The sequence below is a fragment of the Hemiscyllium ocellatum genome, chromosome 11 (genome assembly GCF_020745735.1).
Source record: "Hemiscyllium ocellatum isolate sHemOce1 chromosome 11, sHemOce1.pat.X.cur, whole genome shotgun sequence".
Lineage (NCBI taxonomy): Eukaryota > Metazoa > Chordata > Chondrichthyes > Orectolobiformes > Hemiscylliidae > Hemiscyllium > Hemiscyllium ocellatum.
The window spans coordinates 38,641,906-38,654,195 of record NC_083411.1 but is presented as its reverse complement, the minus strand read 5'-3'; the positions used below and the strand labels follow the sequence as shown (position 1 = coordinate 38,654,195).

The following is a 12,290-nucleotide window of genomic DNA, read 5'->3' as shown; positions in this document are numbered from 1 at the left end:
TGGATAAGGGAGCTTTAGGTAAAGGAAGCCTTAGGAGGCAGTGGTCATAATATGATTGAATTGACTCTGTAATTTGAGAGGGAAAAGACAGAATCAGAGGTAACGGTATTCCTTCGGGTGCTCTAGTTTCCTCCCACAATGCAAAATATGTGCAGGTCAGGTGAATTGGCCATGCTAAATTGCCCATAGTGATAGGTGCATTAGTCAGGGGTAAATGTAGGGGAATGGGTCTGGGTGGGTTACTTTTCGGAGGGTCGGTGTGGACGTGTTGAGCCGAAGGGCCTGTTTCCATACTGTACTATCGAATCTAATCTAACCTAAAGCCTGTCAATTGCACTACCCTCATCAATATATTTATTCACCTTTGCAAAAACTCAATTGAATTAGTCAGACCAAATCTCCTTCTAACAAATCATGCTGATGATCCCTCATTAATCCCTACCTTCCCTGATTAATCCTTGCCTTTTTAAGTATTGATTAATCCCGGTTGTAAATTTGCTAGCTCAGCTGGTAGATTTGTTCTTAGACGTTAGGTGTTACCCAGCATGGTGATGAAACATCTGAGAACAAATCTACCAGTTCAGCTAGCAAATTTACAACCTGATCCACAACCTGAGCTACAAATCCTCTCCAAATTCTCATTGATTAATACTATTCCTCTGAATTTTTTCCAATAATTTGCCTATCACTAACTTCAGACTAACTGGTTTGTAATTGCCTGATGAGAAATATTCATTTAAGACCGATGCAATTTGTGCCAGATCACACCAGTTCATCTTGTCTCCTTATGATGAGATCAGTGCTGCTGCCAAGCAGTAAACTTTGCCAACATAGCTGGTGCAGGTGCAGTGCACTGTTGACTGTACACACATTGCAGTGAGAGGGCCATTTCATAATGCAATTGTCTTTATCAAAAGAAAAGCATCCCATTCCACCAAGTGCAAGTTACCTGTGATTGTCAGTGCCACATCCTGGAGATCTACACCAGGTAGCCTGGGAGCTGCCGGGATGCCTACATCCTTGAGAACTCTCAACTTCCTGATGATTCTGTTACACAATCTCTGTACTTAGGCTGAGTGTAGATATAATGCAGCCCATTCTTTGAACAGAGCTATGATGGAGCAGAAGACAGGCCTCCTAAAGATGTGGCTCTGATGCTTGTGTTAGTCTGCAGAGGCCCTGCTGTACACCCCAGACAGGGTGTACCAAATATTCCTTGCATGCAATGCTCTACAAAATGACCATTGATAAGAAGGAACAACTCCTTCATCATGATGGAGCACTACAGCATCAGGGCCAATTTGACAAATGGATGGCTGCTTCCAACAGATATCAGTTGGATGCAGTGATCAGCTGTTGACCGTAAATGTGCTGTTGCTCAGAAGGTCAGCTCCCAGAAGCAAATGTAACTTTTGTTTGTTTTTTTCTTACTTTTGCTGAACAGAAGTGACTGTCTCCAACCATTTGAAGGCTCTCCAATAAATGATGGTCCCAGATTGAACAATGAGAAGATGTTATTCGAAGCTGGGCATTTGGAAAAGAATAGCACTTCCTTCGACAGGATTCTCAGATGGGATGACACCAAGAACAGAGAACATAGAACAAAGAACAGCATAGCACAGTATAGGCCATTTGGCCCTCGATGTTGTGCCAATGTTTTATCCTACTCTAACAACAAACTAACCTACATGCCCATCATTACACTATCATCCATGTGTCTATCCAAGAGTGGTATAAATGTCCCTAATGTATCTAATTCTATTACCACCGCTGGCAGTGCATTCCACGCACCCGTACAGAACCTACCTCTGACATCTCCACTAAACCTTCTTCTAATTACCTTAAAATTATGCCCACTTGTGATAGCCATTTCTGCCATGGGAAAAAGTCTCTAGCGATCCGTCATCTTGTACATTGCTGTCAAGTCACTTCTCATCCTTCTTCACTCCAATCAGAAAAGCCCTAGCTCCCTCAAACTTTCTTCATAAGACATGCCTTCCAGTCCAGGCAGCATCCTGGTGAAGCTCCTCTGCACCCTTGCTAAAGCTTCCACATTCTTCTTATAATGAGGAGACCAGAATGAAAAACAATATTCCAAGTTCGAGCCAAATCCAACTGAAACAGTCTGTTGTTGAATATCGTGCCAACACTTATTGTCTACCTTCATACATAAAGGTTGGTCATTTGAACTCGGTGTTGGGTTGCTGCACATGATATCACACCTTAGCAGAAGTTAATGTTATCAGTAGATGATGCAAAGATTGTGGAAAACTGCATAAAAATCTAACTTAAAAGTAAAATACAAGAGAAACCAATCAGATCCTCACCAATAACCCAATAAAGAGACTACAACTACTCCAGTCAGATTCTGATTGAATACTCAATAATTTCAATATAAAATAGATTTAAATCAAAACATTACAGCTCCAAAATATTCAAATTGTATTCAAAATAAAATTGGCAACTCACAAGTCAAAGAAAAAACAAATAGATCTTTAGGTATAAATGCTAATGCCATGTTTGGATAAAGATTAAATGGGTATACCCAGTACAGGACTCTTGCAACACAATGGCAGTGTCTCCATCTCTGAGCCAGCTGGCCAAGGTTCAAGTCCCATCTGTTCCGTATCTGTGTAATAACACTGCAGAACAGGTTGATCAAAAAATATTTATGTGAGACTAGCACTAGAGATGAGGTTATGTACAGTGTATTGTAACCATCATTCAAATCAGAACTAGCAGCTTGAAAAGACAATTTAGGTTTCCAATCCCCTGTGCAGACGTTTCATGTTTACATTGTAAACTAGCCATCTTATCCAGCTGAGTGTTACAGTAATTTTCTCAATCCTTTTGGAAGTCTTCAAAATGTAGTAAAATTTATGACCTAAAGGAGAGTAAGAGTGAGCATGTTTTACGATCAGAGAAAGGAGTTATATTTCTACCTTTAATAACATTAGTAAGACAAACTTGTTTAACAATTTTCAGAAAAGTGTATACAAAATAGCCCACTTCAACTTTTTCTCAAACTGAGGTAATCTCACAACAGCAGTCTTGTGCCTTTCACAATGACCTTATCCTTGGTTTAAAGCTGCAGCTCTGAAAAGCAAGGGTGTGTAGAATGTCCCTCAAAAACATTGTTGGCATTTGACTTTTATCTTTCTTCAGTTTTTGGAGAGTTTGCATAAACAAATCTAGCACTTAGGGTAAATTACAGACTCAATTTTCCCAGAAGTGTAAAACATTTGATACTTGATGTCTGTCCGATCAGAAAAGAAAATTACCACAGTGACGTTAGGGCTAAAGAGCTTTTAACTTTTGTCAGGTTATAAGTTCAACATGTTGGAATGAGTTAAATGCAGCAATTCAATACAGGCCCAAGTGATAAACATAGCCTTTATAGTTCATGATTCCACCATTGATCTTAACATGACCTTGTAAATCTCCAACCCACAAAACTGAACTAATCATTTCAGTGTATAATTCCACAATCAACATGTCTCTATACGGTATGTGATAGCCATTCCTTTGGACAGCAGACAGAATGGTAGAAATCATATCCGAATAATAGTTAACAGGTTGCAAGCCAAAAACATTTAATGCAGGCGTTAACACAATTACACAGGCATGCAGTCACATTCAGCAGCAGAGGTAGAGTTCATTTCAATGTGTTCACCTTAATTTGATCAAACTGAGCCCTCAAATCACCAGTCTTTTTTTTAATTGAAGTATAGTTCATCATTACTTCTCTGTACTTTTTTTCTTGTTCCTAGTAATCTCTTTATAATGTAGAATTACAGAATGATACAACACAAAAAGAGATTATTTTCCCTATGCTGGCTGTTTAAACAAGCTGACCAATTAGTCCCATTTCCCTCCTCTTTATCATAGCCTTGCAAATTTCTCCAATCCATTAATTTATACATTTATTTTTGAAAGTTACTGTTTAATTTGTCTCCAACACCAACTAATGCCCTACATTTCAGATCATAGCAATACACCACACAAAATACTTCTTTCTTCTGGTGCTTCCGGTTAATTTGTCAATGACCTCAAAATTGGGTCCTTTGGTTACTGACTCTCCTGCCATTGGAATCATTTTCTCAATATTTGCAGCATCAAAATCCTTCATGATTTTGAACCCTTTTCACCTTCCTGGCTGTAAGGAGAACACCGCCAATTTCTTTATTTTTTTAAAATCTCTATAACTGAAGTTACATATCCCAGGCACTCGCCATTCCAACAGCCTGTATGAGTCTTCATAAAGTCTGTTAATATTTTCCTGTTTATAATATTTCCAAGTTTTGTGTCATCTGAAAGCTTAAAATTATGCCCTATGTACTCAATATTGTCTGCAAGAGACAATTGCATATTTCTCTCCAGTCTTAAAAGAGAGCAGTTCACCATTAACTCTGAATTCTGTTCCTTAACCAATTGCAAACTAATGCAGCATGTTTAATCCCATTGCCTTTAAAATGTCTCTTATATGACACTTTACTCTGAATAACTCAAGCCCAGACGACATTCTCCCACTGATACACTTTAGGATCCTCCAGAAATGCCACTGCACTGATTCTGCAGGAATTGAGCAGAAAGTTTAATCTTACTCACTTCAGATAGTTATTTAGGATATAAGAAAGATGAAAACCATATCTAACTCCGGGATAAATATGCAATTAACACCCACCAAATTCCCCAACCATGCCCTCAACACATAAATTAGCCCCAAGAGACTGTCCCTCTGTGGGGCCTTTGACTAGCCTCTGAGCCCATCTTCTCACAAACCACCCGACCATCTGACATCCAACTCCTGCTCAACCCCATCCACCTACAACCACTCTGCCATTCTACCCATCTATCATCCTACACACCTGTTATCATACTCTCTGCCTGTCCACTACCCTACATACTGCCTCCTAAAGGCCGATCACTTTCACCATACACACCTGCCACTTGGCCACCCTACTCACCTTACACTGCATTGATCTATCACATCAACCAGCAACCTCTGCTCTACATGTTACTTTACCTACTTACTCCTCTCACCCTAAGCCCGACCCACACCGTACTCCCACATACCTCTAACCAACTTTCCTCACCCACCTTACCTCCCTTTACCTACCTCGTTGCCCTTAGCCTTTGTTCACATCTCACCCATTTAATCTGTCCCTCACTTATCTGCCTCATCCTGCTCCCTTTACCACTTATCACAGCCATCCTATCCACTTGTACATCTACATCTTCACCCATTCAGTGACCATTAGTGGTATATTTATACTGTTGATACCAATTATAGCTAATGCCACAAAAAAAGGAGGATCTGGCTACTGTTAGATACTCTCTGAAGATTCCTGCATTGAGGGAATTTTGATTGGTCAGAAAATCAAAAGAAGATAAATTAGTAACTTTTTGTCTGATTGGAATCAGATGGAGGTGCTCTGACACTGACTGGAAGATTTGAGCCATTGTTCCAAATCTGAGATTGATTACCCTACAATTTGTTTACCCTGCCCTGTTTGGCGTTCTAATGAACATCTTATCTCCTTCAGACTATTATCCCTCAATTTCCAGATGTTTAAAAATTTAAGTTGGTATCAGTCAAATCATTAGTTACTTTGTTTATTGAAACTTTATTTCTTCTCTTCAAATATTGATAATGTCTTTTGTATTTAACTTTAATTTGAAATATATATGTTCTGAGAATGTCTTCCTCCTTGATGAAATGTCTTTGTAAAAAATGAGTGACTAATTAAATTAAATGAAGGGATAACTATTGCAAATGTTTCTCCTCAAGCACAGTATCTAAAAAGTTTCTAATACCATCACTGCACTCCATATAGAACATTTCCATTAGGACATCAACAATCATTTGCAGTTCTCATCGATAATTTGATAGTATTTCAAAACATGGTTGTGCGGTTAAAAATAGAATTTGAACAAATTCATTCACTATCCATCAATGCATCTGTTCTTTCATAAAGTGTGCAATAGCCATACTCTGCATCCAGCCCAGAAAACATAAAGCTAAAAACTAGATAAAATAAGCAAATTAAGTGAGTGGAATAAAAGGAGGTAGATGAATGTAAAACATAACATATACAGAAAAAGAAGGATGACTTCTGTGAATAATTTCAAATTGCTACGATTGAAGTTGAAAGAGATCTAAGAAATTTTCAGAAGTGCTCCAGCCCCACTCATAATAAAACCTTCTGCTTCCTCTCCAGCTTGACTCTGACATTTAAACTGGGATAGTGAGGTGAATAGCATGATATTCATCTTTATAGGGATACAAATAGTGTCAATGAGACCTGAGGCCCAATTTCAGAATTGAACCACTCATTTCAGCCCACACTCCCCATACAAGAAATTCCACCTCATGACTACAAATAAATGTCTAAAGGGAGAAGTCAAAGGCAGATCCTTAGCAGTATTTCAAATTTAAGCTAGATGATTGGAACATGGAGAATGGAAAATTTAGGGCTGACATCAACTGTTTCTGTATAAAGAATTAAGTATGCTTTCACTAGAAATCCATTCAAAACAATGAAGCCAAAATCTTCTGGGATGCTATGGTGACCCAAATAGTGTTGAACGTACTTTTCCATGCTGGATTAATGATCATTTTTACACACAGACAGGGAATAAAATTGCAAGGCATTGCTAATATGAAAACATGTTTCAAATGTTCTGTGTGGAGACTTATTTGCTGTTTTAAGTGTACTGTTTTGAAACAGTTTTCTAAACCCATGCAGCACAAAATAATTTTCAGGTTATGATCCAAAAGAGCACAAACGTGGCACATATCATAAATGTCCAAATAACTTCTGTATCTTTGACCTGTGCTCAATTATTAGATCTTAGCAGATGTGGAAATGTTGCAACTAGCCTAAGTTACACATCTTTCCCTCATCTAACAAAGAGAATACAAATCACAATTAAAAATCAGCCAGAATTCCAGCTATTCTTTGCTTGCAATACCTCCCTGCTGGTAAAGTTCAATGGCTTAACAAAATCAAGCTGAACTCTGATCCTCTCTCTGCTCAAATAGTCTGCTGACAGTCACCATACGTTTTGGGACATTAAGATTTGTGAAGATGCATTGCCTGAAATATGAACTCAGAATGAAATTGATTGGAAACATATCATTATTGTTTTTTGGAAAGAACACTTTGCAAAAAAGAACACTTTGCAAAGCAAAGAAGACTGCCTGTGGCAGGAAAAATGTTGCATTTGCAAAGTGCACAAGCTGCTCAACTGCAGTCAGAGAGGTCACATGACCTAATATTTGTATGTAAAAAAACTATTGGATTTGAACAGTCAGATAAATGACTGGAGCAACAGCTTTTTCCCTTTCTCTCTTTAGAACTGAAATGCTTTTTATCAAAGGATGTGAGTGAAAAACGTACTGGCAAGTCTTCTCATTACAAGTGGTGGATTCCTAAAGAGAGAATTCAAAGTCTACCCTGTTGTTTCCAGAAAAGTGAATTCTGTCAGCCACAGCTAATAAAAGGAGAAGTGCTACTGCCAACAGCTTGTGCGACTTTGTTCACAGATCAACAGATTATAAGAGCAGGGAGACAACATGGGAACTGTGCAAAACATTGATTAGGCCATAGCTGGAGTACTTTGTAGGGTTCTGGTCATTGTAGGTAGGATGTTGTTGCACTGAAGGTGGTGCAGAGGAGATTCACCAAGATGTTCCCTAGGTTGAGACATTTTAGCTATGAAGAGGGGCTTGTGTTGTTTCGCAGAGGTTTCGGGGGACCTGACTGCAGTGTATGAGATTATGAGGGGCATGGGCAGGGTGAATAGGCAGCAACTGTTTCCCTTCTTTGAAGGATCAGTAAGGGAAGGGTATTTTAAGGTGAAGGTGGGAGGTTTACAGGGGATTTGAGGAAAACCTTTTTCACCCAGAGAGTGGTGGGAATCCATGATACATGTCATAGTTGGGTAGTTCGAATGGGAAACTTCACAACCTTTAAAAAGTAAACAGATGAGCACTTGAAATGTCAAAACATTCAAATTCATGGGCCAAGTGCTGGAAGTGGTGTAGGTAGTGCAGATAAAATGGCAAAGATTTGATAGGCCGAAGAGTCTCTTCTCTGCTGTACGACTCTAACTTGTTGGCGTTTCCATGTATCTGCTGCCCTTGTCCAACTAGATGGAAGTTGTCATGGGTCTGAAAGATGCTGTCTAAGGAACCTCAGTGAATTCTGCAGAGCACATTACAGGTAGTATACTCTGCTGCTACTAAACGTTGGTGGTGGAGTGCATGGATGTTTGTGCATATGATACTAATCAAATGAGCTGCTTTGTTCTCAATTTGTCAAGCTTCTTGAGTGTTACTGGAGCTGTACCCACCCAGGCAAATAGTGAGTATTCCATCATACTCATGACTTGTGCCTTGCAGATGGCCAACACATTTTGGGGATGCAAGAAGTGAGAAATTTGCCTCTGCATTCCTTGCCTCTGACCTGCTCTTGTACCCTCCTATTCATGTGGCTAGTCCACCTCAGTTAACCTCCTGGATCCTGATAGTGGGGATTCAGTGACGATAACACGATTGATTGTCAAGGACAATGATTAGATTTTCTCTCATTGGATAAGGTCATTGCCAGGCAATTGTGTGGCATGAATGTTACTTGTCACTCTTAAGCTCAATCATGGATTTGTCCAGGACAAGAGGCATTTGGACATGGACTGCTTCAATATCTGAGATTTTGCAAATGGTGCTGACCGTTGTGCAATCAGTGACTATCCCCACTTCTGATCTTATGATGGAGGGAAGGTGGTTAATGAAATAGTTAATGATGACTAGGTTTAAGACACTACTCTGAGGAACTCCTGAACAGAGGTTGGCAAGGAAGCTTCAAAATTGTACTTCCTATCCCAAAGCCCAAGGGGCTGAATTTTGAATCACATGGCAAGGGGGAGGGATGGATTGCCCAGGATATTTCCCCAGAAACAGGATGATGATCAAACGGCCATCTGCCAAATCAAATAAATTAATCCCCAATAAATCAGAGGCTCAGTGGAATTTGTTTGATGTTTAGTCAGTGCAAAGATGTTAATACTGATTCCTAGGCAAATCCTATCTAGATTGTTTCAAGTCAAGCCTCATATCCTTTTCCCAGTTCTTTGATCAATTTATGGGTATTTTTAATGTCATATGTGTTTCTGAATATGACTGCTGTCATAGTCATAGAGATGTACAGCATGGAAACAGACCCTTCGGTCCAACTCGTCCATGCTGATCAGATATCCAAACCCAATCTAGTCCCACCTGCCAGCACCTGGCCCACATCCCTCCAAACCCTTCCTATTCATATAACTATCCAGATGCCTTTTAAATGTTGCAATTGTACTTGCCTCCACCACTTCCTCTAGCAGCTCATTCCATACACGTACCGCCCTCTGTGTGAAAATGTTGCCCCTTACGTCTCTTTTATATCTTTCCCCTCTCACCCTAAACCTATGCCTTCTAGTTCTGGACTCCTCCACCCCAGGGAAAAGACTTTGTTTATTTATCCTATCCATGCCCCTCATGATTTTGTAAACCTCTATAAGATCACTCCTCAGCCTCCGACGCTCCAGGGAAAACAGCCCTAGCCTATTCATCTTCTCCCTAAAGCTTAAATTCTCCAACTCAGGCAACATCCTTGTAAATCTTTTCTGAACCTTTTCAAGTTTCAAAACCTCTTTCCGATAGGAAGGAAACCAGAATTGCATGCAATATTTCAACAGTGGCCTAACCAATGTCCTGTAAAAAATGAGGTCTGCAGATGCTGGAGATCACAGCTGCAAATGTGTTGCTGGTCAAAGCACAGCAGGCCAGGCAGCATCTCAGGAATAGAGAATTCGGTATCCTGTACAGCCGCAACATGACCTCCCAACTCCTGTACTCAATACTCTGACCAATAAAGGAAAGCATACCAACCGCCTTCTTCACTATCCTATCTACCTGCGACTCCACTTTCAAGGAGCTATGAACCTGCACTTCAAGGTCTCTTTGTTCAGCAATACTCCCAAGGACCTTACCATTAAGTGTATAAGACCTGCTAAGATTTGCTTTCCCAAAATGCATGAAGAACTTTATCAAATACCTTTCAAAAATCTATATGTTAAACATCTAAAATTATGGCAATCTTTATCAACACTGCTATTTCAATAGGAATTCATCAGATTTCACAGGCACAATTTGCCTTTAACAAATCCTTAATGGCTGTCTCTTAAAAGTTGAAAGTTACCTTTTCTCTCAAAACTAATCAGTTGTGATTTTCATGCTACTGACATTAGGCTGATTAGCTATCTCCCCTTCTTGAACAAGGGTATAACACTTACAATCCTCTAGTTCTCTGGCACTATTCAAATACTGATGAAGGATTGAAGCATCAAAGCTTCTAAATGCAGCCCAACTTCCCTCAGCAATCCTTTAGAAACTATCATATCTGGCATTTACTTGTTGACATTGAGTGATGCCAGGCAGACGTGAGGACTGCAGATGCTGGAGATTAGAGTTGAGAGTGTGGTGCTGAAAAAGCACAGCAGGTCGGACAGTATCCGAGGAGCAGGAGAGTTGATATTTCAGGCAAAAGCCCGTCATTGGGAATCAGGAGCGATGCCAATCTGCTGGTTATAAATCTTCTTTTTGGTGTCATTTTAATCTTTCGTTCTTTTGTCATTCCGGAAACTCTAGTTTTGGGCATCCATTTTTCTTCTTTATAGAACATGTTGGGTTTTCATTCAAACCATCTCTCTGTTGGAACAAGTTACAATTGATGCCTTCTGGACAGTAATATTTTTATATTGCTGTTGCTAAGAGCCTTGGCCAAATCCCACCCAAACTGCTACATTTGTTTATGGCCTTCTAACCTCAGGAAAGGTATAGTGATCTTGGAAGAAGTGCAGTTTCATGGGTTTTATACTAGATCTTCAAAGGATTTAATTACCAGGACAGTTTACAAAACTCAGTTTCTGTTCTCTCAGATTTACAGGATGGTCTAATGAGGGTATTTGAAATTATGAAGAAATTCTGTGGAATGAATAGAGATATGCGACTTCCTCGGATTGAAGAATCCAGGACAATACAGCATAATCTTAAACTTAAGAGTCAGATATGGAATCAGAAAACACATCACCATCCCCAAACAAATGTGAGGTGAAAAACTGGAATCGCTCCCTAAAAAGCTGTACATGCTCAGTTAATTGAAATTGAAAGCTGAGATCAGAAATAGTTGTATATTTTTGATGTGTAGAGGGGTAGTTGGATGAGGAAGAATGCTGAAGCTGAAGAGTCGGATCAGCTGTGAATGCACAGGTTCCAGGGACTGATTGACCTCATCCAATCCAACGCCACTTCTTTACATTTCATCAACGAAACTATCTTTTCAAACTCAAAGGAATATGCCAACAGTACCGCAGGCAAAGGGCTGGGGAAGATAACGATACTTTACCAGAGGCGATCAGTGCTGACGAGAGCTAATGTACACGGAGTCATAATGTACAGAAATTCATATACCACTCACCTGATGAAGAAAACCGAGAACAATCAGAGGTGCTCTAAAGAAACCTCACCGGCTACTGCAACTAAAACCACTCCTGCTAATACCCGAGTATTTGGTTTTAGAGTAAGGCGGCTTATTGGCTTCCTGTAAAGTGAAAACAAAAGTTCCAGAACATGGATTCCCACAACTAGAAAAATTCAGTTTAAACATCCAGCAATACGTATAGCAGCCATCAAAATAAAAAAAACAAAGAAACATTTACCTTCAATTATTAATTGCATCAGATGTCAGGAGGAGGTACCAAACTAAAACAGTATTCGTCTAAGCAGGAAAACTGTAGTCTGTCCTCACACCCACCCTGACAGGATCTCTTACAAGTAGCTGTGCACACCCTGCTCAATAACCAGTCACCAACACAGGGAAAACCTGGAATGGATTCTGACAACAAAATCCATGATACAGCTTTCTGTTTGAGCCTCAGGTGATCAAAATAGTTAGATTTCCATTGGAATTAAACAATCTGAATAATATATATAGAAGAATTTGCTCACAATTAAAGTATACAATGGCATTGCAAAGTGCTTTACAAACTTTTTAACATTGTTTAACACATTTCAAAGTATATTTTTTTGTATAAAAACAAAATCACACAACACCAGGTTATAGTCCAACAGGTTTATGTGGAAGCACTAGCTTTTGGAGCACTGCTCCTTCATCACAACCACCTGATGAAGGAGCAGCGCTCCGAAAGCTAGTGCTTCCACATAAACCTGTTGGACTATAACCTGG

General features: G+C 39.6%; 1 protein-coding gene across 9 annotated transcripts in view; it reads right to left on the bottom strand.

Annotated features, from left to right (window-relative positions):
- Positions 1 to 11,866, bottom strand: part of LOC132820420 (synaptotagmin-like protein 2) — a 114,967-nt gene extending 103,101 nt beyond the window's left edge. For 8 of the 9 annotated variants that reach the window (XM_060832530.1, XM_060832529.1, XM_060832538.1 and 5 more), the window contains exons 1-2: positions 11,764 to 11,866; positions 11,523 to 11,645 (exon numbers count right to left, since the gene is read on the bottom strand). The gene's annotated coding sequence lies outside the window, so the exon portion shown is untranslated. Of the gene's footprint in view, positions 1 to 10,456; positions 10,754 to 11,522; positions 11,646 to 11,763 lie in introns of all 9 variants that reach the window. The other variant, XM_060832531.1, reaches the window with a different exon arrangement.
- Positions 11,867 to 12,290: the final 424 nt, after the last annotated feature.